This window comes from Antechinus flavipes, chromosome 5 (genome assembly GCF_016432865.1).
Source record: "Antechinus flavipes isolate AdamAnt ecotype Samford, QLD, Australia chromosome 5, AdamAnt_v2, whole genome shotgun sequence".
Lineage (NCBI taxonomy): Eukaryota > Metazoa > Chordata > Mammalia > Dasyuromorphia > Dasyuridae > Antechinus > Antechinus flavipes.
The window spans coordinates 103,245,791-103,271,627 of record NC_067402.1 but is presented as its reverse complement, the minus strand read 5'-3'; the positions used below and the strand labels follow the sequence as shown (position 1 = coordinate 103,271,627).

Sequence of the window (25,837 nt, the reverse complement as noted above, 5' to 3'; positions counted from 1 at the left end):
GGCCCTCTTGCTATTCCTCACAAACCATACTTCATCACCTGTCCTTGTGTCCTTGTACAAGATGTCCCCCATATAATGTACTTCATCGCCATTTTCTCTTAGACATATTTGCTTCAAGACTTAACTTAGGCATTACCTTCAAAAGGTAGCCTTTCCTGACTTCTCTGGTTGTTAGTGATTTCTTCCTCCTGAAATTATTATATTGATTGGCTTATGTTTTGTACTTAGCAGTAAAATGTAAGCTTTTTAAAATAAGAATTTTTTTTACTTTCTTTGTGATTCCTATATTATATTTGTACTAACAAGTTACATCTGTAAACCCTCCCTGAATGAAATTTATAAATGCTTATTGACTACATGATAATTCAATTCAATGTAATTCAACAAATATTCACTAAATACTTACTGTGTGTAATAACACACAATTGAAGAAATAATGAAGCAGACATAATCCTTACCCTTAAAAAGTTTATCATCTAGCAGGTAGAACAAGTCTAGTATACAAATAACTATAATAAAAAGAATATATTGATGTCATAAGAGCACTTGAGGAGAACTGGGAAAAGCTTCATGAAAGCAATGGCACCAGAGCCAGTATGGTACACTGACAAGAGCAAAAGTTTGGAGCCCTCAATTTGAGAGTAGCAATATCTTAAAGGATGGATAAAATTGTGACAGAATGAAAGTTTTGGGTTTTGGGGTTGTTTTTTTTTCAGCAAGAGAGAAAAGCAAGAACAAAGATAAGGATACAAGAAAGTTCAAAGTATGTTTAGGAAACATGAAATAATTCAATTGGTCTGAAGTATAAGAATATTAAGTTATATTGGGAAAATTGGGTTAAAAACAATCAATCAACAAATTTGTTAAACACTTGCCATGTGACAAGCACTGTGCTAGACACTGAGGATAAAAATGCAAAGAAGGAAAAAATCCCTGTAATCAAGAAATTTCCATTCTATATAGGAAACATCCCACCCTGTAGAAGAACAGACAGCAGGAATATAAAGAAAGGAGATGGAAAAAGGGACTGAATCTGCGATTTCATTGGTACAAGGAGCTCCACAGGGAAGAAGTCCCTTCTGTCAATATGGAGCAACATATGCTTGGCAACTTACTGTCTAAGAACCTAGATGCCAAGTACTTGCCAGGCTCCCTTAGTCAGTATTTTTCAGAAAAGAGGCCTGCTTAGGTCTTTCTGTCTACCTACCATACTACCTCTCCAGTCACTATACCACACAGCCTCTAAATATAAAGAGAAATACAAATGTACACAAAGTAATTAGGGAAATGAAGCTTCATTCTCAAAGGGGACCATGACATCAGGGAGGGGATGCCATAATATGCAAGTGAATTGGACTGAAATAAGGGGGCAGTGCAAGGTCACCTGCCTCACTTTTCTCTCCAGAACCATCTGGTTCTAATGACAGATATAGATCAGGATGACTGGAAATGGACCTGGATGTAGTGATTAGGGGTATTACAAAAGGCAACCATAGAGTGATGTTTGAGTTGAGTCTTAAAGGAAGAAAGGGGTTCTATAAGATGGACATGAGAAAAGTGCATTGAAGGCATGAAGGGAATACATATCTTGGAGAAAGGAAAGAAATGTTATATGTGAGGACCCAAGATAGGGACAGTTTGGCTATAATAGAGAACATCAGAGAAATAACATATGCTGAACTGAAAAGAGAGATTGATATCAACTTGTGAAAGTTTTTAAAAATGAAACAGAGGAGTTTTTATTTTATCTGAGATACAAGAAGTCGTCCTTGGAATTTACCGAGTAGGACAATGTTATAGTCAGAACTGTGCTTAAGGAAAAATCACTTTGGCAGCAATATGTAGAATGGACTAGAGTGGAGAGATAAATTTGAGGCAAGACCACTGAAATAATCCAAGAGAGAGCATGTGACAAGGGCTGTGTGAGCAGAAAGGAGGAATGGCATGTAAGAGATCTTGTAAAAGGAGAAAGATTTGGCAAATGAGTAGATTTATGTGGTAAAGGAGAATGCCAAGGGCATGAACTGGAAGAATACTGGTATCTTTGCCAGAAACAGGAAAGTTTGAAGAAGGGATGGACTGAATAGAGCAAAATATGCTGGGGTTACATTGTGAAGACTTTAAATGTCTAACTACAGAGTTTCAGTATGGTTTGGTAAGCAATGATCAAACATGAATGGTTTTTCAGATAGGGAATGCTTTGAGACATGTTTTTATGGGGAAAAAATCCATCAAATTTTTTTAAAGACTGTTGAGAGCCTAGAAAGATATAAGGGAATGACATCCCCATGGAGGCAGGCCCTATAGCACAGCAGGGAATTGCAGCTGGCTAAAATTTACAGTTTCCACCTAATCATTTCCTTTTCTTCCACCACAGCTTCTTAACTCCTTGTGCCTTTGGCACTACCACTCACTTTTATAGATCCTTTATGTCTAGAGAGCTTCTAACTCCCTACTCAAACCCCCAAACCTTATTCTCTTCATTTCACAGCAGGACTTATTATAGTAGCAAGAAACTGGAAACAAAAGTAGACACCTATCAGCTGGGGACTGGCTGAACAAATTGCCATACATGACTGCAGTAAGATAGTACTGTGTCATAGGAAACAATGAATATGAAGAATTTAAAGAAACATGGGAAAACATCTATGAACTGATGCAGAAACAGAAAAAAAAAACCCTACACAATGAGAATAATGGAAAAAACAATAATTAAAAGGAAAATGCACAATGTAAAATTATGAGCAAGCTTATTCCCAAAGAAGAAAATAGAACATGTATTTTTCTTCTTTCTTTTTTAGAGACTTTAGATGTGGAACATTATCTACATTGTCAGATTTGGTTGATGCATTTAGTCAATTTTGCTGAATTGCTTTAATGGATGATTCTCTGAGTAGAGTAGAAGGAGAAATCTATTTGGAAATGAGAATGATGTAAAAAAAAAGATATCAATAAATTTTTTAAAAATAAAAACCAACAGTTCTGTTATAATTGGATGCTCTGTAGAATAAATTTTGTTTTGACCAGAATAACCAGCAAGAAAATCATAGGTATCTAGTTGAGTCAGTCTCAAGGAGCTATATCGATGGGACTACCCTGATAATGAAGAAAGGAAAGCATTTCATATGATTTCTGTCACATTCTGCTACTGGATGTAGCCAGAAAGTATTCTTCAGACATATAAACACTATACATTACATTTGAGACTAAAAGGGAAAGCTACAAAAGAGTTGTGGTAAGGGAATGATCTAGAGAAAGATCAAATTGCAATGCTTTCTTTTTTTTTTTTTTTTAATAATTTTTTATTGATAGAACACATGCCAGGGTAATTTTTTACAGCATTATCCCTTGCATTCATTTCTATTCCAATTTTTCCCCTCCCTCCCTCCACCCCTTCCCCTAGATGGCAAGAGTCCTTTACATGTTGAATGGGTTGCAGTATATCCTAGATACAGCATATGTGTGCAGAACTGAACAGTTTTCTTGTTGCACAGGGAGAATTGAATTCAGAAGGTATAAATAACCCGGGAGGAAAAACATTAATGCAAGCAGTTTATATTCATTTCCAGTGTTCTTTCTCTGGGTGTAGCTGCTTCTGTCCATCTTTGATCAATTAAGGCTCTCTTTATCAAAGAGGTCCACTTCCATCAGAATACATCCTCCAAACAGTATCATTGTTGAGGTATATAATGATCTCCTGGTTCTGCTCATTTCACTCAGCATCAGTTCATGTAAGTCTCGCCAGTCCTCTCTGTATTCATCCTGCTGGTCGTTCCTTACAGAACAATAATATTCCATAACGTTCATATACCACAATTTACTCAACCATTCTCCAAAAATTGCAATGCTTTCTAAAATAAATTCTGATTTTTTGACATATTAGGAGGAGAAAAAATTCCCAGACCAAGTATCAGTTTATCTGAAGGGAAAAGGCTTTTAGATCTACAAGTAATCAACTATGATAAACGAGATGTAATATTTTTATAAGGTGAAGGATTAACAATAAAAAAATTTCAAAATTATTTGTGTTTCAAGACTCAGACTCTTGGAGATTGTCACTGTGAAGCTTTGGAGGTCCTCAATAAATGAGGCAGCACCCATTTAATACACTGAAATCAATTAAAAAGTTCTTTGGATCTCAGTCAGTCCTCTAATGGTCTGATCCAAGCTGAGGACTAGGAAAAGTAGAGCCTGTCTCTTTAAATATCCAAACAGTGAAGTTATGAATATGCCAGCTGAGAAAGTGTTTAAGGCAGATTACCCCATTCAGGGAGATAATATTCTGGGAAACAAGGTTGGCTGCTTTCCTGTATTAAAGGTTGAACTGAATAGCTACAGGGCTATTCAGGAGTATGTGGGTTACCACTCCAGTCTCTTGGGTTCCCTATCTTGCTTCATAGACAGATGTCAAAATACAGTTAGATATATCACAGGCATGTAGAAATATAGAAGGAGAGGTCTCAAGAACCAAAATTTGCTATGTCTAAATTAAGAATAAGATCTTAATTACCCCAGAACTAAATCCTTTTAAGAGGTTCTCTTTGAAAACTGAAACAAAAGTTATCTAGAATCATACAATCCTAGATTGAGAGCTGGAAATGACCTGAGAGGCCATATAGTTTAGCCTTTCACTTTATAAATGATAAGAAAGTTAAATAACTTGCCTATGGTCACAGAGGTAGTAAATATCAGAGGCCTAATTTGAGCCCAAGTCCTGTGCTTAGAGAGTCAGAATACTTTACCTACTGCATCATGTACTGCCTAGTCTCAAATCTAAACTACAAGACTAGAAAGCAATAGATTCTCATGTTAATCCTTTGCTCTGGAATTTAGTCTCTCTGCTTTACTTTTGAACTTCATCATGGTCTCCAAAAATATACCAAATCAGCCTTGACCCGTGTCTCCTCAGGTACCCTTGGTACCTGCAGCCCCTCCTTCCTACTTACTGGAATGAGTACAAGATGAACCTCAGACAACTCCTCCAGATACTCCAAGCCAGCCATTCTACATTCCTACTTGGGCCAAATTTTTTTGGACTTCATCATGCCCTTGCTTGGGTACACCTCCCTATCTCTATATCCCCATCCTACATACCTTTCAGCTTTTTAAAAAAAATACAGTGTCTTCCCCCATTCTCTCACAATCTGTGAACTCTTTGAAGGTAGATTAAATGGCCCACCAATATCTTAAACTCAGCATGTCCAAAATTAAGCACATTATCTTCTCCTGGAAAAATCTGCCCTTTCCTCTAACTATTCTTCTCCATGTCACCATCAATCTCATTTATAACCCTGGAATCATATTTGACTTGGAATCACAGAATTTTAGAATTGCAACAGACCTTAGTGGTCATCTAGTCCAATTCATATTTTAAAGGAATTCCTAATTTAATATATCTAGTAAGTGATCATTTTGGATTCTATCAATGAGAGGTCCATTCCATTTTTTCATAGCTCTAAGTTAGAAATTTTTCCCCCTCTAAAATCAAACCTAAATTTATATTCTTCCAACTTCCATTCACTGTTCTTGATTTTACTTTCTGTGACCAAACAGAATGAATCTCTTCCACAAGATGACCTTTCAACTACTTGAATACATGTATCATCCCTTCCTGAATTTTCTCTTCTCCAGGTCACTTCAAATGATCCTGATGATATAGACTCAAAGTTCATCACTACTTGGGTTGATCTACTCTGGATAAACTTCAGCTCATTAATGTCCTTAAAATGTAGTATTGATAGGAGTGAATACTATACTACAAAAGTGGCATAACCACAGCAGAGTACAGAGATGGTGATGTTCTTGTTCCTGAAAGCTATAACTCTCTTACTGAAGCTCAATATCACTATTAGCATTTTTAGTTCTACATCATACTGAGTCACTGAACACACAGTTCACTAAAATCCTCAGATTTTTTTCAATTGCTTTCTAACTATACCATCTTGATACTGTATTTGTAAAGTCAGTTTCTTAAGCAAAAGTGTAAAGCTGCATTTATACCCATTGCATTTTTCTTTGATGAGATCAGAACTCACTAGATTGTCAAGATCTTTGTGGAAATTATGTTACCTACAAATCTGATGACCGTGTCTTCTGTGCCTTTATCAGAATTACTGATAAAAACATTAAATGCAATAGGAATGATTTATTCAATGTCATACCAATCAAGCTACCAAATGATTACTTTAGTATAAAATCAGAAATAAATAATACTGAAATTAACATGGAAACAAACAAACAAACAAAAATCAAGTATCTCAAGGGAAAAATGAAAAAAAAAAAAAAAGTGGGAACAAAGAGGGCCTAATAGTGCCTGATCCCAAACTGTATTAAAAAGTAGTAATCCTCAAAACAATTTGGTACTGATTTAGAAAAAAAAAAAAAGGCATTAATCAGTGGAACTGATTAGATACACAATATACAGAAGATGATGTATCTAATAAACATAACCATCCTAGGTTTGGGGATAAGAAGTTACTATTTGATAAAAACTGCTGGGAAAATTGTACAGCAATATGAAAGAAATTAATTTTTTCCAACATGTTAAAAATATATACCAAGATAAGCTCCAAATGGATATATGATTTAATTTTTTTAAAGTCACATCAGAAACAATTTTTTTAAAAATGGTAAAATTACCTACCAGATGTATAGATACAAGAAAAGATCATGACCAAACAAGGGAAATGATTCTTTATTTTCTATTCATAGAAAGCAAAATAACTGATTTCATAAAATCCAATTTTTAAAAATAAACAAATACAACAAAGCTGAGATGAAAAAGGAAACAAAAATGGGAGAAAATCTTAGCAGCAAGTTTCTCTGAATAAAAGATTCTCTGTATAAAACTACTCATAGTAGCTCTTTTTGTGGTGGCAAAAAAAAAATTATAGATTAAAGGGATGCCTACCAAATAAGGAAGAGCTGGATGAATTATGGCATATGAATGCCAAGAAATGAGAAATTAGATTAACTTTAATGAGATATGGAAAAATTTATATGAACTGATAACAGAGTAAAGTAAACAACCAGGATATAGCTAACAGAATGGAGATAATAATAATTATTATAAAGTGTTTTGAGTAAATTTTTTTTTTTTAGGCAATTGGGGTTAAGTGCCTTGCCCAGGGTCACACAGCTAGACAGTGTCTGAGGCCAGATTTGAACTCAGGTCCTCCTGACTTCAGGGCTGGTGCTCTATCCACTGCGCCACCTAGCTGCCCGTGTTTTGAGTAAATTAAATGATAATAACAGTCACCATTTATATAGTGCTTTAAAGTTTGCAAAGTATTTTATAAATATTAGTTCATCTTATTCTCACAATCCTTAGAGGTTTATTTTCTCCACTTTACAGATTAGGAATCTGAGACAGTGGTTAAATGTTTTGTCCAAAGTGACACAGCTAATAAAGTGCCTGAGGCTGGATTAAATGAACTCCAGTCTTCCTGACTCTGAGTCTAGTTCTGTATTTACTATGCCACCTATCAGCCTCACCTGGAATTGTTTAAAATGTAAAAACAATACATCTATAAAATTAAAAAAAACAAAAACACACATAGAAAACATAGATTCTTGGAACATTCTGTTATGGGCCAGAACTCTGAACTTGAAACAAAGGATTCTTACAAAGTACTAAGTCAGTGGAATTGCCAGAGACAATAGTTACCTAATTTAGCATGGTTCAGTATGATTGATTTAATCCTACAAGGAGATATTATGGGCCAGAAATTGAAACAAGGTACTAAGTGGAATTGAGGAGACAATGGTGAAATCTAGTTCAGCACTAATTTAATCCTACAACAAATAATGGTTTCCTAGTGATATAATATATACTCAGTGTGGGGGATATAAGGAGAAGCTCTCAGGGCCAGAGAGGACAAGCGCACTAAAAGCTCTCCGAGGCTGAGACAAATTCATTCCATCTTCCACCTTTGTGGTGGCAGGAGGGTGAAGGACAAACCCTTGGAAGTCAGGGAGATTCAGAGGGCAGAGAAGGCAGGTGGGAGCTCAAGCTCTCGGAACCAAGGCCAGAATGAAAGGCTCTCCAGAAAGCTGCCCAGCCCCAGGAAAGCTAACCTGGCTGCAGGAAAAGAGACAAGACTTTGAAAGAGACAATAAAAGATTTGGATCTTAATCCTTGGTTGCACTTGTGGTGATTACTGAACTGAAACGAAGGTTGCCTCCAGAGACCCCAAGAAAACCTCAATAAGAGAACATTACATTTTAAAGAGAATATTACAACATTCCACTAAAGACCTTCTACTACACTGATATACACTGAACTATCAATGTCTACTCCTTGATTCCAAACATTTGGCCAGTTTGGAAAAATAAAAATAAAATAAGGTTAGTCAATCATACTTTTCTCTAATGAAATCATGCTGGTTCTTTATAATAATTTGTTTTCTAGATGCTTATTATCATTTTAATACTCTATTACAGAATTTATCCAGGATTAGCCATCAAGCTGAGCCTGCCTCACATTCAGTGGGAGGAAAAAAAATAAAAAAGAAAAACCCTCAAATCATTCACTGAAAAGAAAATTTGAGGTCATTCATTGAGAATCCCTTCTTTCCTTTTCCTCTTCCATCACCCAGGTGTCCATATCTGAATCCTGGATCTCCTCTCACCCATTTCACATGAAGAGGTGGCCCTTTTTCTTTGCCCAGGAAAATTCTTCCATCATATTCCCTTCACTATCATACCCACTTTCACTTATCTTCAATCTTCTTCAATCAAGAGATCTTCAATCTTCTCTGTCTAATCTAATGGCTACTTCCTACTGTCTTCCAATTTATTTCCCCCCATTTTCCAAAAAAACCCTTACTTGAGCTGATTAGCTTTTTCCTATATCTCTTCTTCCTTTTTTGACTACATTCCTTGAAAAGACCATCTACCCTATATGTCCCTTTCCCTATTCCTTTCTACTCATTCTCTTAACTTTCTGTAGTCTACATTCTAATCTTATTCAACTAAAACTGCTCTCACCCAAGTTTCTCAAGAATTCACTATTTAACAAAAACTGCTGGGAAAACTGGAAATTAGTATAGCAGAAACTAGGCATTGACCCATACTTAACACCATACATCAAGATAAGGTCAAAATAGGTTCATATATATATTTTGGATTTAACATATACTTTAACATATTTAACATGTATTGGACTACCTACTATCTAGGGGAAGGGACAGGGGAAGAAGGGGAAAATTTGGAACAAAAGGTTTTGCAAGGGTCAAAGTTGAGAAATTACTCATGCATATGTTTTGTAAATAAAAAGCTATAATAATAATAATAATAATAACAAAAATAAAGTCAGCATGTCCTAAACTGAACTCATGATCTCCCTTTCTCTCTTTGAAACTTCCATATCACTGTCAAGGATACCACTCAGGCTTGCAATCAAAATGTCCTAAGTTCAATCTATTGCCAAATCCTGACAGTTTTACCTTAGTAACATCTTTTTTACAAATTCCTTTCTTGCCTCTGACACTGCCAGCAAATTGGTGTAGGCCCTTATCACCTCACACCTGGACTATCACAATAGCTTGCTGGTTAGTCTGCCCACCTCAGGTCTCTACTCGCTATAATGCATTCTCCACTCAGCTAGCAAAATGATCTTCTTAAAGCATGGATCTACCATGTTCTACTTCCCTATTTAAAAATCTCTAATCTCACATCTCTAAAACCCTGCCCTTCCTTTCCGGCTTTTTTATGCCTTATTCTTCTTCCTCCCTCTCTCCCATGTATTCTATAATCCAATGATATTGGCCTCTTTGCTTTTCCTTGCACAAAAAACCATTTCTCCTGACTGTTAATTTTCACAGGCTGTCCCCTAAGTCTGGATTGCTCTCCTTCCTCATCTCTACTTCTTGGCTTCCCTTGCTTCCTTCAAGTCCCAGCCAAAATCCCAACCATCTACAAAAAGTTTTTCCCAATCTTTTAAATTCTAGTTCCTTCCCATGGGCTATTCACTCCAGTCTATCATGCATATATCATTTGTACACGGTTGTTTCCATGCCGTCTCTGACCTCCAACCCCATTAGATTGTGAGCTTCTTGAAAGCAGACTATGTTTTGTCTTTCTTTGTATCCTCAGAACTTAGCACAGTACCTAGGACATAGTAGGTGCTTAATTACTTGCTGATGAACTGAATCAAGGTCACACTCACTGGCCTAGGGTTTGCAGACTATATTTTCTTCCCTTCTTATGAAAATTGACACATGCTCTTTCAAGTATCACTGATTGTGGCTCATTTCTTTCAGTACCCAAAGATGTAGTTCAATTGAGCCAAGCAAGCTGAATTTGTAGAAGACAATGAAGTGCATTCTTACTCTCTCCTTACTTATCTTTGAGTTTCAACTCACTTAATCATTTTTGTTCTGTCATTTCCAATGCAAAGGTCATTCTCCTTGGCAGACAGAAGCAAAATAAGAATGTGGTAGCTCTGCCTTCTCTCTGTTGTCATCATCCCATCCACACCAAGCGGCAGTCTTATCCCTTCTTTGATCTTCCTTTTTCCTCCAACATAGCTTTAAAAAAAAACACAAACCCTTTTTGTTAACCTTAATTTCCCTCATAGACTCATCTAATTCTGTGCTTTAGCACTCCTAGAACTATGTTTGCCAGGCTGTGCTATCCATGTTCTTATGTTCTTCCTCTGTTACCTGACCTAACCTTCCATACATTTTCTCTAAGATTATTTCTTTATCTCACCTCCAGGCTGGAACTATAGTAGCCGCTCACGTGTCTGATCCCAATGCTAATCGGTATAGAAGCTTTTAAGGGTCTACATTTTTACAGCTGGACCAGCTAGTCTCTCCTTAGGTTGCTCAGTAGCTCATCTGCTTCTTAGTCTTCTTTAGGCAATAAAAAGCACAAATTAACCTGAGCCCCTATGATCTTCACCTCTGGTCTTCTCCAGGAGCAATACATTGGTGCTAGACTTAGTGATGACACTTATTTGACTTTAGCCTTATTGCAGCTTAGAACTCCTGAACTCAGGAGATCCACCAACCTCAACCTTGCCAGCAAAGGACTAAAGACATGTGCCACCATGCTTGGACTATAGGTAGCTTAAAAAAATCTAAGTTGATTGATGTGCATGTACATCATTGAAATTGTTTCTGTTGATTGATGTGCATGTACATCATTGAAATTGTTTCTCTAAGTCTTCAGAATTTTATTTTTGGGAATTTCTCAAGAAATTTGTCATCTTTCATATAGTGTAAGATTTTTAGCACATTTAGTATATACCTATCCTTCCTCCAAAACCACTTTAAATCTGCTTTCCCAAAATGTAAAATCCATGATAGACTATTCCTGGTATGACTTTCCTTCTCTATCACAATTCTAAATGGGAATGAACACTTATATGCCTAAGAGTCCCATCATTTTCTACCCAAAAACCAGTTCCATTCTGTTAGTAAGAATCAGATCAAGCATAGCTCTTCTCCTGATTGGTTCCTTCTGATGGATAAAGTTATCATTAAGACAAGTCAAGAAGTTATTAGTTGCTCTGCTTCTGGCAGAGATAGCCCAAGCAGATATCTGTATAACTGAAGTCTCCTATTATGTCCCTTTGTGCTAATTTTGTGAAATATTTTCTTTTCAAAGGGTCTACCGTATATTCTGATATAAAATCACTTCCTATTTTTATCTCCATTGATCTTTGTTATCTACCATGTTCTCTACCTAATGTTATCTACCATGCTTCCTTCATCAATTTCTTTATAAGATTATACCTTCTTAATACACAATGCTACTTACCCCTTCTGCCCATCTCCCTTACTTAACCTGTTACTTTTGAATAAGGTATATTTATTCCAGTCATAGGTTTCATCCTGTCAAGCTTTAGTGACATTCATCAAGTCAAATTTGCCTTATTATCTTAGAATTTCTACTTCTTCTACCTTATTGCTTAAAATCAGGGCACTTGTATAAAAATGTTTGAAACTAGTTTTTCTTATTTAATTCTTTCTTGGATTTTGTTTCCTACAAATTTCTGAATATTCCAACTGTTCTTCCTTAATTGTCTAGCTTGGTGGATATACATAAGCAGTTTCTCCTTTTATCATTTTTTTCCCCCAAAAGTCCTTTAAAAAAGACACAGCCCTTTTTGTTTAGATGTATTTCATCATATCTTTTCTTTTTTTTAAAGCCATGGTCCAAGTATTCATATATCCCATTCTCAGGTACTATCTAAATCAATTGTTCTCCCCTGCTTCTTGATCTTCAATAGGCAACAATAAGCAAAACTTAAACTGAACCCCTCCTATAGTCTTCACCACTGAATATTATACCAATCCCTTTCACTTCCTTTTCTCATTCTTAACAGTCACAACATGCTTCCTCAATCCCTCTGAATTAGCCTCCTTTCAATTCTATGTACCTCATCAACAAATTGTCCTCCAGTTTCTGAATTTGTACTATCTTCTCATCCAGTCTTGTACACTTCTACTACACTAAGGCCCTTATTTCTTCTCATCTAAACTTTTGTAATAGTCTCCTAATTGTTTTTCCAACCTTGAGTCTAATCCCATTCCAAACTATCTACTTAGCCCCTAAATAACCTTTCATCCTGATCCTATTTTCCCTCTATTCAAAAATCCTTAGTGACTCTCCATTACTTACCAAATAAAAAAAAAACCTTCTGATTCTGCAATCAAAATCTTCTGCAATCTGACTCTAACTACCTTTCCAGTCTTACTTCATGCTACTTCCTTTAATACATGCAATGTTTAGACAAACTGCACAGCAGTGCACGAGTAGTTCATATCCCATTGTCTTCTGTTTTCATGGCTTTGCTAACTCTATGCCCCATAGCTGGAAAAAACTTTCTTAGATATTCATCCATTTAATGGATCCTCTCGTCAAGATTTAGCTCAGATGTCATCTCATTCATGAAGTCTTCTCTGATATTTCTATCCCAAACCACTCCAGCTGAGAGTTATTTCAGAATCATCAAATTTCTCATATTTCTTTGCCTGTTTCTCTTTTATCCTTATTTACCTTGCATCATACGTATTTGTATACGGCTCAGTTCTATTAATCTCCTTCTGTAATCTCCAGAAGAACAGGATGTTGTCATTTTTCTTCGTTGTCTCTCTAGTTCCTAGCACAGTGCACAAAATAAGCACTTTATAAATGCTTGTTGAATAGTAGTAGGGCTGGAGTTCTATAAGACAGCATACATTTTGTATCCTATTATATTTTAGGGGTCACAGGGAAGAATTCCCAGTAATGGAGTAAAAACATTTCAGACACAATTAAAAGTCAAAACCAAGACAAACAAGAAAAACAATGCTACATATAGGCACAACAATATCATTCCATTAATATGCAGAATGATTCTAGGTGGTATACTAACCAAAATTAGGGCTCTTCAATTAGAAGGTGATTTTCCAGAAATTTGGAGAAATCAATCAGCAAATAGTAAACATTATTAACATAAAAAAGAAGAAAACTGAATGACTTTCCATCAAAGAAGTCTTCACTGCTAACTTCTATTATTGCAGAGTGGCCAATGGTAGGGGCTGAGGGAGAAGAGGGAAGAGAACAAGTCATATTTTTTGTTATTCACACATGGAAATTAAGTATGATGTTGAGAGGCAAAAACCTGAACAAAAAAAGTTTTAAGAAAAAATAACCATAGTGGGAACTTCTGTTTTAAATATGCACAAAGTGTTGATATAAGCTATCCTGAGGGAAGAATGAACATTGTTCATTTTTGGACCTTTTTAAAAAACTTAACACAAATATTACCACTACTGTTGAATCAATCTTTTATGACCTTAATGTTATCTTTTAAAGGAGTGAGAAACTAAAATACAGGGAGATAAAATTCTCAGATTCACAAAACAAAAGCAGCAAGACTAGGCTCTAAAGCTTGGTTTTCCTACTCCTTATACCTACTGAAATATTTTTGTATCCACATAAAAGATCTGAGGTGTTTCTTGATTAAATCTTAAAAAGATAGAGTAGATCTATGATTTCATTAGAATGAAATTTAAAAGATCCAATCAAAAAAATTGAATGAAAGAATAATAATTAACCTGATAGAGGTAGTCCTCTAAATTCCAAATACTAAATTTATAAATATCCCAGAACTACAAATGGCAGTTACACAGTGACTCTCTCCTCCAATATCTTGGGTTGATGTGATCACCATGTCACTAATACTGGAAACTTTATAGCTCATTTCTTCCCTTTCAAGAATCTATATGTAATATGCACTTTGCTCTCTTCCATTTTCATTGCTTACGAGTCAGTTAACTCCACCTCAAGCAATCTCTTCCTCCCACAAAGAAATTCATCTTCTTTAACACCATGAATCCCACTCTCACAACTCTTGCCCCCCCAATTGCTCTTCTCTTTTACCCCCCTTTTTTCTATCTTAAGACGTAAGGGAGGTCCCTCTCCCCCAAAACCCCCCAAAAGTTTAATAATTGTGGCTAATGAGCATAAGAATAGTGCCATTTGAATGCCTGTGACTACTCATGTAATAGCCAAATTTAACAAGTCTTCTCGTAGTCCCTCAATCTCTTTAATTTTTCTGAAACATACTACTGATCATCCCTATTTTTTAATAATCCTTCCTTCTCTGATTTGCATGACACTATTCATTCCTGGTTTTCCTACCAATTCTTTCATCGTCTTTCACCTATATATCAAGTTTATTTCCTCTCTGATTCCCTCGAAGATTTTTTTTCTTGGCTATCTCATCCACGCCTATGTTTCAAATATCACCTTTAAGCACAGAACTCCCAAATCTATACATCCAGTCTCAATCTCTTAGGAGCAGCAGCTCCAATTTTCAAATACCAATTGGCCATTTAAAAGACCACTTGCAACTCAAATTCTAAATGTTCAAAATATATACCATATTCTGCCAAAATGTATCTCTCCTAATACCTTGGCCATTTCTATTTATTCCATCACTTCTCCCCCTATCAGACTAAAATCATATCTAGCCATTATCTTATTATCGCAGCCAAAAGATTTGCCAAATTCTATCAATTTCACTTCCACAAGATAGCCTATATATAATTTCTCATTTCCATTCACACTACCACCACTTTATTTCAGGTTCTTAATAATTATAACAGCCTTGCTTAATTTAAGACTCTCGACATCCAAAGGGCTATAACTGCATACCCTTTGATTCAGCAATGCCATTACTGTATCCCAAGGAAATCATAAAGGAGGGAATAGAACCCACAGGTGCAAAATGTTTATAGCAGCTCTTTTTGTGGGAACAAAGAATTGGAAAATGAGTAGATACTCATCAATTGGGGAACGGCTGAATAAGTTGTGGTATATATGAAGGTAATGGGAGTATTATTGTTCTATAAAATGATGAACAGGGTGATTTTAGAAAAGTCTGGAAAGATTTACATGAACTCATGCTGAATGAAACAAGCAGAACCAGGAATATATTGTACACAAATAACAACAAGAAAGTGTGATGATCAACTACAAAAGACTTGGTTCTTTTTCTCAGTGTTTCAGTCATTGAAAGCAATCCCAATAGACTCTGGACAAAAAATGCCATCTGCATCCAGAAAAAAAAAAAAAAAAACTATAGAGATTGAATATAAATCAACACATGCTATGTTCATTTCTCTCCCATGGTTTTTTCCTTTTGCTTTCTCTCCCAACATGAGTCATAGAACAATGTTTATTAAAAATAAATTTTAAAAAATACCCTCAGCAATCTGGCACCCTAACCCTAGTAGTATTTCCCTTTATCCTTAACTACACATCTAACATTTTGCGTTGCAGTTACATGGTGGTCCATGTGTATCTATTTCATCATATTCTTTTTCCTTGATATCATCCTAGGCTCCCACTTTCATGCATTCACACACGCTGTAACACATAATCTCCTCCACTCCACCTGGTGAAATCCTTCTCATCAAGACCCAGCTCTACCTCCATAAAGCCCTTACAGATTTCTCTGACTGAAAATGATCACTTTCTTTTTAGATGTTGTTAAAGCATCTTATATGACTCTGTCATTTGCCCTAATTCCATTCTACCTTATTTGTTGATGCCATAATCAGGAGGACAATGCAGTTGGCCTGTGGACAAATAGGCAGCTACTCTAGCAAAAAGTCCTCACTAGCACTCTAAGATTACATATAGGCAGGAAAGAGTAATGAGGAGATCCTAGACTTCTAGGCCAATGTTAGTACCCAATAATAGTATGGTAGTTGAACTATGTGTTTTGGAAGAGTGGAAAATCAGAGCCAGGTAAGATCTCTATGGCAGAGTGGAAATCTGGTTATCTCTGTATGTTAGTTTTTGTGTTACCTTGAAACTATGTCAACACTGTTATATCTGTGTCTTTGTTGACAATTTATGAAACCATTCTGTATTCTTTTGGGTGCATCAGGGACTGCAGATCTCTTGTCACCCACTGTTGATGGGGTTGATATGTTGAACTATCTCTTGTAAAGGTCCTTGAGAGCAGGAGTTGGGATGATTTTTTGTATCCCTAGCACCTTGTGCAGTACCTAACATATAGTAGTCATAAATCTTTCATAACAGAAAGTTCTGTCATTCTTTTCTAAACTTTCTTTTTCTTGAAGACAAACAATACAGATGAATCAAAACCAAAACCAAAATCAACTTTAAATTGAATACCCCTTAAAAAAAATCTGGTAGATTTATTTTTTTTAAGGGCAGAAACTATTTCTCATTTTGTCTATAGAACTTAACAAATAACTTGTACAAACTTAATAAATGTTTGGATAATTGAATGCATCTGGTTCAGCCCCCTCAATTTTATAGATGATTTAATGAATGGATAAGTGAAAGGCATTTATTAAGTACCTACTACATGCAAATTACTAACAACTGGACATTCAAATATAATGCAGAGATAATCTTTGCTCCCAAATCATCCCAGAAATGACTCTAATAAAGGAAACAACATATAGGAGGATTCAGCTGTTTGTGATCCTTCATTTCTGAAGAGGTTAATGACATCATAAGGGGATGTAGACTTGCTTGTGAATTGGATTTAAGTCAAGAAGAGTTGCATAAAGTCCTCAGCCTCACTCTCTCTTCCAAAGTTATCAAAGTCCAGTGGCAAGACAAAGTTGGGAAAACTGGTAGTGGCCTGGGATGCAGTGGATGATCTTAAAATCATCAATGTCTGACCAAGTTCTAAGTGCTCCACATCATCTATATTAACTGTCTTTGTGGCTGTTGGGACAAATTGTTCTCATCTGCCTATTCCACCAGAAGTCTTCACATGCTTGAAGCAGCTATTCTGATGGACATGTATTTCTTCGACAAAGAGAAGATCTAACTCAGTTCCAATTGATCAATGATGGACAGAAGCAGCTATACCCAGAGAAGGAACACTGGGAAATGAATATAAACTGCTTGCATTTTTGTTTTTCTTCCCGGGTTATTTTTACCTTCTGAACCCAATTCTCCCTGTGCAACAAGAGAACTGTTCGGTTCTGCAAACATATACTGTATCTAGGATATACTGCAACATATTTAACATATATAGGACTGCTTGCCATCTAGGGAAGGGGGTGGAGGGAGGGAGGGGAAAAATCAGAACAGAAGCGAGAGTGCAAGGGATAATATTGTAAAAAAAAAAAAAATTACCCTGGCATGGATTCTGTCAATAAAAAGTTATTATAAAAAAAATAAAAATAAAAATAAATTTAAAAAAAGGATGCCTTGCACTTCAAATAGGCTAGTTTGCCTCACTGGAGTATGGTTTCTAGGGATGGCTGTCCCCTTTTCCATAAGTTACTTTCCTGCATGATGGTTTCAGAAGCTGGACAAGAAGTAGGGCCAGAAGTGTATGTAGTCCTGAGACTGTTCAGTTTACCTGCTCTTTGGTGGCATCTGGTCAACAGCTTGTGTTGATAGTGAAAACGCCTGGTCCCTCTCCCAGAGAAATGGAACTATCCTTCTGCAAATGACAGCTGCAGGGTCAACAGTCTGGGAGACATCATTATTGTGAGAGTTCTTGAGTATGGTCAGATAGTGATTTTTTAAAGTGGCTTAGTTAATGATTCTGACTGCTTCTTGTTTTCTTCCTCAGAATGGCTTATTGCTTCAGTTAGGCTATCTTGCTTTCCTCATTCCTCAAATGTTCCATCCGTGTTCTATGCCATTTCTTTTTCCCCACCTAGGACCACCTTTCCTTTCTCTCTTTTATCTTCAAAGTCTCTTTCTATTGGCTTCTCAACATTTGCCTAAAAATATACAACACTCATTTCAAAGTGCCTTAAGACACTCATTTAAAAAAAAAAAAACTTCCCTGATCCTCAGTATATCATTCTTTTTTTCTTCCCCATTGTGAAATTCCTGAAGAAAGTAGTTTATAAAAAAAAAAGAAAGAAAGAAAAGAAAGTAGTCTATACTCACTGCTTCCAGTCCCTTACTATTCACTTGCTCATCAAAAATCTGAAATCTAGTTTGTTTTGTTTTTCACCATCCTACTAAAATCATTTACTCCTAGGACATCAATGAATCTTCCCCCTCCTATTCAATGACTTCTTCTCAATACTCATTCATATTCTTGCTGCAGTGCCTGAGATGGTTGATCTCCTATTTAAGACTCTCTTTCTCTCAGAGTTTCCACAATGCTGGACATTACTACCTTTTCCTCTCTCTCTAATTGTACTCTCTCAATCTTGTTTGTCTTCAGTGAACTGGACCTCCCTCTACAATCCATCTTCTTCCTTTTTACCAACCTACTTTCTTTCCTTGGCATCATTCACCATGACCCATCATTATAGGTGATTTCTGAATTTATTAACTATATCACTGTTATCTCCTTTTAGCTCCATAACAACTCTACCCATACATGATACTTAGCATGACAACCCTGGCGTGTTCAAAACTAAACTGATATTCTACCCCCAACGACTCCTTCCCTTTCTGTGGATGAAACTGATTTACTCCATCTCCTATATTCCCATCTTTGAATCTTTCCTCTTCTTCACTTCCCATATCCAATCACTCCTTAGATTATCCCTTCTTCTTCCATAATACCACTTGCAAGCATCCCTTCCTTTCCAGTCACCACTTTGGCCCATTACATCCTGCCTACATTATTTTAACAGTCTCTCTGCTTCCAGTCTATCCTTTCTACAATGCTTCTCTTACACTCTTGCCAAAGAAATCTTCCTAATGCATGTCTGACAATGTCATTTTCCTTTTCAAAAAACTTCATTTATTCCCTCCTCCTCATAAGATAAAATAGAAGCCTTTTCTGTAATCTGGCTCCAAATTTTCCAGCTACTTATCACATGTAAATTCCCTTCATGCCAAATCAGAAGAGGTGGTGAGACAAAGAAAAACTTTTAAAATCTGAGCTTAGACAGGTTCCATGACTCTGGATAAGTCCCCTAACTTCTGCACTGTAACTTATAGAGAAGGGGCTGACCTTTGACAACAGATTAAAGGACTTCTCACATTCTGCCCTCTTGTGTTTTAATATGTATGCACACATTATCCCCTAGATCTAAAACAGGCTCCTTCTACATCTCCAACTCCATGAAACTGCCCCAATCAGACTTGAATCATCCCTGTCTAAAGTCTCATGTTTCTCTATTTAATCTCTCGTATACTTATAAGACAGTATTTTTACTTTCTAGCTAAAATTTAATTATATGAAGATATGTTCCATTCCTTTATTAGGGTTTAGAGTTCTCTAGGGCCAGATACTCCACTGTTCACCCACCATGTCTGTATCTCAAATGCCAAAGCACAATGTCTTTTATACAATAAATACTCAACAAATAGTTAAAACTGAATATACATAAGAGATGAATTATATTTAAATCACTAAAATAAAAATTAAATTTAATCAATTTTTCAACAAAGAAAATTATCTTTTTTGATCAAATCTTAAAACACTTCACAATTCAAAAACAGATTTTTTTAAACCAGATACTTTCTGACATTATTGGGAGATGATCGGTAGTTTAACAAAGTTTATTATTGAAATTCAGTGCTCTTTTACACATAGTATCATAGATTTAAAACTAATAAAAGATCTTAAGTATCATCTAGTTCATTTTAGAGATGAGGAAACTGAATTTTAAAGAGGTTAAATGATTTTCCCAAAGTCATATAGATAGTAAGGGGCAGAATCAGGACTTGAAATCAAGTCTTCTGACCCCAGATCTAACCCCTTTCCCCTATTTCCTTCTGCTTCTCTAATTAGCTGACATGGTCCTTAATATTTCTAAACAACCTATAAATCTCTGGAAACTCACTAATATTAACCCCCAAAATAAAATTCATGATTTGTTTGGACCCATTTATTGAAAAGATTTTTATCAGTTTTGTCCCAAATGCTAAAATGAATAGGAACTTGATCTTTTTGGGGGTGTCACTTTTTTTAATGTTTCCCTTTGGTAGTGAAGCTTATGGTCCTCTTCTCAGAATGATATTTTTAATTGAATAAAATATGCAAAATTTATAAGGAAAAAGAATTATATCCATGTAGTTTACATATCTCAGGTTAAAAAGCCTTAAATTACAAGTTGCCATTCCTATTTCGTGATATCTTTATTCAGATATTCATACACATATTATAAATGTATATAATTTGTGTTGATTTTTTAAAGTTTTTCCACTACAAAATGTAAATTAGATTTAGGTAGGATTTTTGACAACAAAAAATTAAGTCTGGCTTAGTTTTAATCTAAACTTGTTAAAAGGCATTAGCATTCTGTAAAGAAATAAAAATATTTTGTATTTTTAACCAACAAATGTGTATATAATGATATTGATAATATCAATTTCATCATATCCACACTCGCATACATATAGGCAGTATGTAGAAGGCCAGCACACAAGCACAAAGGAATGGAGAGGTCAGAGATCAGTAAGAAGCTACATGTTTTAAGTGAATAAAATCATACTGAATGCATTGGCAGGAAGAAGGCAGCTACCCAGTGATACAGAGGATACAGTGCTGGGCCTGGAGTAAGGAAGATCTCAATACAAATTCAGTTTCAAGTACTTGCCAGTACCTGACTAGCTTATTAGCACAAATCATTTAATCTCTGCCTCACTTTCCTCAATTGTAAAGTGTGGATAATAGCACCTATTTGCCAGGATTTGTGAAGATCCAATGAGATTTTTAAAAAATTCTTATTAGTGCCATTACTGGGTCTGTATTCCAAGGAAATCAGAAAGGAGGGAAAATGTCCTACATGATAAACAAACTGATTATAGAAAGGCCTGGAAAGATTTACATGAACTGATGCTGAGCAAAACAAGCAGAACCAGGAATACATTGTACACAATAACAGCAAAAATGTGTGATGATCAACTGTGGAAGACTTTGTTGTTCTCAATAGTTCAGTGATCCAAAGCAATTCCAATAGACTCTGGGCAGAAAATACCATCTGCATCCAGAGAAAGAATTAAGGAGACGATGTAAATTAACACATAGTATGTTCACTTCTTTTTTTCTGCTTTTTTATCTCTTCTCTGGTTTTTCTTTTGCTCTCATTTTTCTCTCCCAATATGATTCATAAAGTAATGTGTACTAAAAATTGTGTGTGTGTGTGTGTGTGTGTGTGTGTGTGTGTGTGTAGAGAGAGAGGGAGAGAGAAATTGTGTCTATGAGAGTCATACCACAAAATCTTAACCAGCTAATTTGATTCCCTATAATCCATCTATGTCAATTTATGGAAAAAAGTATTCTTACTGCTTACTGAGCTACTGTAGCAAACTATAGGAAATAAGTCACTTTCATCCATATGTTATATAGTAGGTCATATAAACAAGGTCAGAGGATAGGGAAAGGAGATCAGTGAAACAACCACAGGATGCTAGTTATATTACAACAGGAAGTGAGATCAAGTCATCATTGTACCAGTTTCTCCACTGTTTTGTTTATTTTTGCTTTACTGATTTGAAAACTTGCGGTTTTTATCTATTACTTCAGAATTTTTAAAGAAAAGGTCAGTCATCCCTGATATGATTATTCCAAAGATTCTTTAGAAAAGCACTGCGCAGATACGATATCATAAATATTTAGAGAGAACATGCTAAGTTTAGGAATCATGGTGGTTCATCTCATTCACATGAATAGTAAAATTATAAATAAAAAAAATTAGCCTCTTAAAACATTCACTTAATAACTAAATACTTCTCCTGTGCTTAACAACTGATCTCCATTGCACTTTGACAATATGAACCATAAGTTTTCTCACAGACTTTGAAACACTGGAAATGAGAATGTTTGTGGGCTCTTTCCTTAAAATATTCAAGAGATTAAATTAGGTGGTGTCTTGTTTGGATGCAGAACTCTAGAGAATAGTTTCAATTTTATTGTCTTTCTTTTCTATACATTTTCCATATAGTTAAAGGGGGAAAATGAGCTATTTAAGAAAGCCCTATGTTAATCATTATCCTGTAGCTCCATCTGGTAGTTACTGCTTTAAAAATCATGCATTGTATTTAGGAGAATATAGTGCATACAAACACACACACACACATACTGTCTTTATGTAAAATTTTCTAATTCATTTTAAATACAATTTTTTAAAGTCTTTATAAATCAATTGCTATGATAGCATTTTCTACACAACTAGATTACCCCAATGGAGGCAATGTTTAGGTTCTAAACTCCTTAATATTACTTAAAGCTTTGTTAGGTTCTCAAATCTCTGACCCCATTATACCAGATGAATATTGCAGCACAATCACCTTCAAATATCATTTTGATCCTGCCAGTGTCCTTTAAAAAAAAAAAAAAACTAAAAACACAAATTCCTCTTGATTTAAATGAAAATTCTTGATCATTCTACCAAGAGATTCAAACGACTTAATTATTCTTATTTCCTAATTCCATTCTAGTTTATACTTTCAAGTAAATCTGCTTACTATTTTAAATATATGGCTTTCCCTTACCTTCAAGCCAGAGCAAGAGAATTAAGCTGCCTACTCCTATCATTATACTTCTATACGCATTAACAACCCATTTTTTTAGCATCCATATACATGAATTTTTCTGAGACTTGAAGTTTAATCCTTTAGGCTTTGGTGGTGGTTTTTAAATAGCTGTTTTAGTTAATGACAATTTTTCTAATATGTATTAAATATTATCTTGTCTCAGTAAAGAATGGACATAACATGTTTAATGTGACTATACCTAGATGTAGATAGTATAAGAGGCAAAGAATGAGTTCCTAAGAACCATCCCATGTCCAGAACTTTCTCCAAAAAAGTTCTTGATTACAATTTGCTTCTGGGGGTTTTGCACCCTCTCAAAAAGATGAAGAGAATGTGCTTCTATATGACCTCCAAGCAGCAAAAGAGGACTTTTTCTATAAATCAAAGTCTGAAACAGATTTTTTTCAAATAGTTTTCTCACCTTTTTTATTTGAAATGATTTTCTATTTATTCTTCATTTCTATTTATAGTTTCTTTTAACTTCTCAGCAACATTCAAAACATTAATAGTTAAGAATACTACTTCTATATCATTAACACGATGCATTCCTTTATCAGCTCCAATTCATTCTTCTTGGCATTTTCATTAAGTTTGTGGATGGTATATTTCAATAATTATGTTCTGGTATTTTAGGAAGAGTTTTCTCAAAAGCCTACAAATTAAAGGATGATACATCTGCAAACCATAGGCCACAATTTTTCCAAGTCCTCTTCCTCAGTGTTTGAATATAATTCAAGCCACAAATACATTTACAAATTGCATTTATAACGCAAAAAAAAATTGCATATGATACCTTATGACCCAGCTTTTTAAACTGTATTTTAAGATCCTACATAGGGTCTTAACTTGTAACTGAATATGGAGTTCACAAAATTATGATTATCGGTAAATGTTTGATTTTTATACTTATTTTATATATTCACTTACCCAGAGTTGTGTAAACATTTTTTGGGGCATATAGGACTCACCAGGGGAGTCCTATATGCCTAAGAAGGCATCTTTATGACACATCGGTTTCTTCATGAAATCTCTTCCCTAATAATCATTGATATTCTGATAATCAGCTATAAATCAAATCAACAAGGTAACAAAGGAAATCGGAAAGATTGTAAAAATGTTACCAGGTAGTAACTTCCTCAGGATAAGTTCTACAACTCTCTAAAAACAAAATAGCTTTACTGTTCTTCAACATTTCTATGGCTGAAAATAGATTCTTCTCTAAAGAAAGAAAAAGCTATTTTAGGGAAAAAAAAGATTTTCCATCTATATATTAGTTCACATTTTAAATAACAGGTAAATGTGTAGTACTTTTAGCACTCTAGAATGATTAAATGTTCAGGTCCCAAAGACTTTTGTTGTATGGGAACCTGAAGCATTTGCATTGGCAAGCTGTCTTTATCCTATTTAAATATGGCAACACTTGATTCAGTAGCACTTGCTAGGATAGAATTTAACAACTATCATCAGTAGATCTATTTCATCTGCATTGTAAAACTATTCAAAGGATAGATTACCTTCTGAAATATTATCTTTAAAAGTCACAAACCTCTCTGTACTCTCATTCTTTACTGGCTTTTTTTTTTTCTTCCACCAATTCTGCCTAAGTTTTTATTGCCCTATCTTCAGCAACTAACTTGCTGACTCTGGTCTCATTTTCCTATTCTGTAGTTTTTCCCAGTTCTAAATTTGAAAGATCTTATTTGGAAATACAAAAGCCAGCAATCAAAAGATCTGTAAGACTCCATGGGCATTTACTATAAACATCTTTTGCCTTTTTAGTTAGTATTGGGCAGAAATATGGAAATTCTGTAATCTTTTACTCAATCATCTGTTTATAACTAATTTTCCCATATACACAGAACTATTCATCAATTTTACTTGATTTCAAATCTGCAAAAAATTTACCAACTCTCCTTTCTGAGGCTTGATTTTTAAAGAATATAAATGAACTCTTTATTAAGCCATCACATTTTCCTATGCTCATCTTTTCAAGTCATATACAGCTCTTTCAAAATTAACAAAACTTGCTTCTGACTTGAACCTTTTGAAATCTATGAGTTCCGTAGTACATTTAGCTTAATTACATTCCTTCTTTAAACACACTATACAAATTATTGTAAGCTACTACATCACATCATAGTTTGCCATTGTTCTATAGCAAATATGGACTATATACCAGTTGGTAGCACAGTGTAATTTACCAAAATATCAAAAATGATGCCCTCTGAGGCTGGAGAGATGTTATAGTCTTGAGGCCAAAGGTTTTCCCTATTGATTTTCCTCACCACCATTGTTGTCATTCAATACTATCATAATTATTTCTAATCTAGAGAAATAAACTAGATGCATTCCAAGGTCCCTTCCTACCCCTTAGATCAGAAATAGTAATAATGATGTATATACTTCAACAACAATACTATATGATGATCAATTCTGATGGACCTGGCCATCTTCAGCAATGAGATGAATCAAATCGGTTCCAATGGAGCAGTAATGAACTGAACCAGCTACGCCAGCGAAAGAACTCTGGGAGATGACTAAGAACCATTACATTGAATTCCCAACCATTATATTTTTGCCTGCCTGCATTTTGGATTTCCTTCACAGGCTAATTGTACAGTATTTCAGAGTCCGATTCTTTTTGTACAGCAAAATAACGGTTTGGTCATGTATACTTATTGTGTATCTAATTTATACTTTAATATATTTAACATCTACTGGTCATCCTGCCATCTAGAGGAGGGGGTGGCAGGAAGGAGGGGAAAAGTTGGAACAAAAGGTTTGGAAATTGTCAATGCTGTAAAGTTACCCATACATATAATTTGTAAATAAAAAGCTATTTAAAAAATAAATTATAAAAAAAAATAGTAATAATGAGGGAATTGAG

The 25,837-nt window shown here is 35.1% G+C and overlaps 1 protein-coding gene across 6 annotated transcripts in view; it reads right to left on the bottom strand.

Moving 5' to 3' along the window:
- Window positions 1-25,837, bottom strand: part of HIPK2 (homeodomain interacting protein kinase 2) — a 279,859-nt gene that overhangs the window by 243,620 nt on the left and 10,402 nt on the right. The window contains exon 1 of one of the 6 annotated variants that reach the window (XM_051963525.1): window positions 10,365-10,504. The exons of the other annotated variants lie outside the window; for them this stretch is intronic. The gene's annotated coding sequence lies outside the window, so the exon portion shown is untranslated. Of the gene's footprint in view, window positions 1-10,364; window positions 10,505-25,837 lie in introns of those variants that run through there. 6 annotated transcript variants of the gene reach the window in all.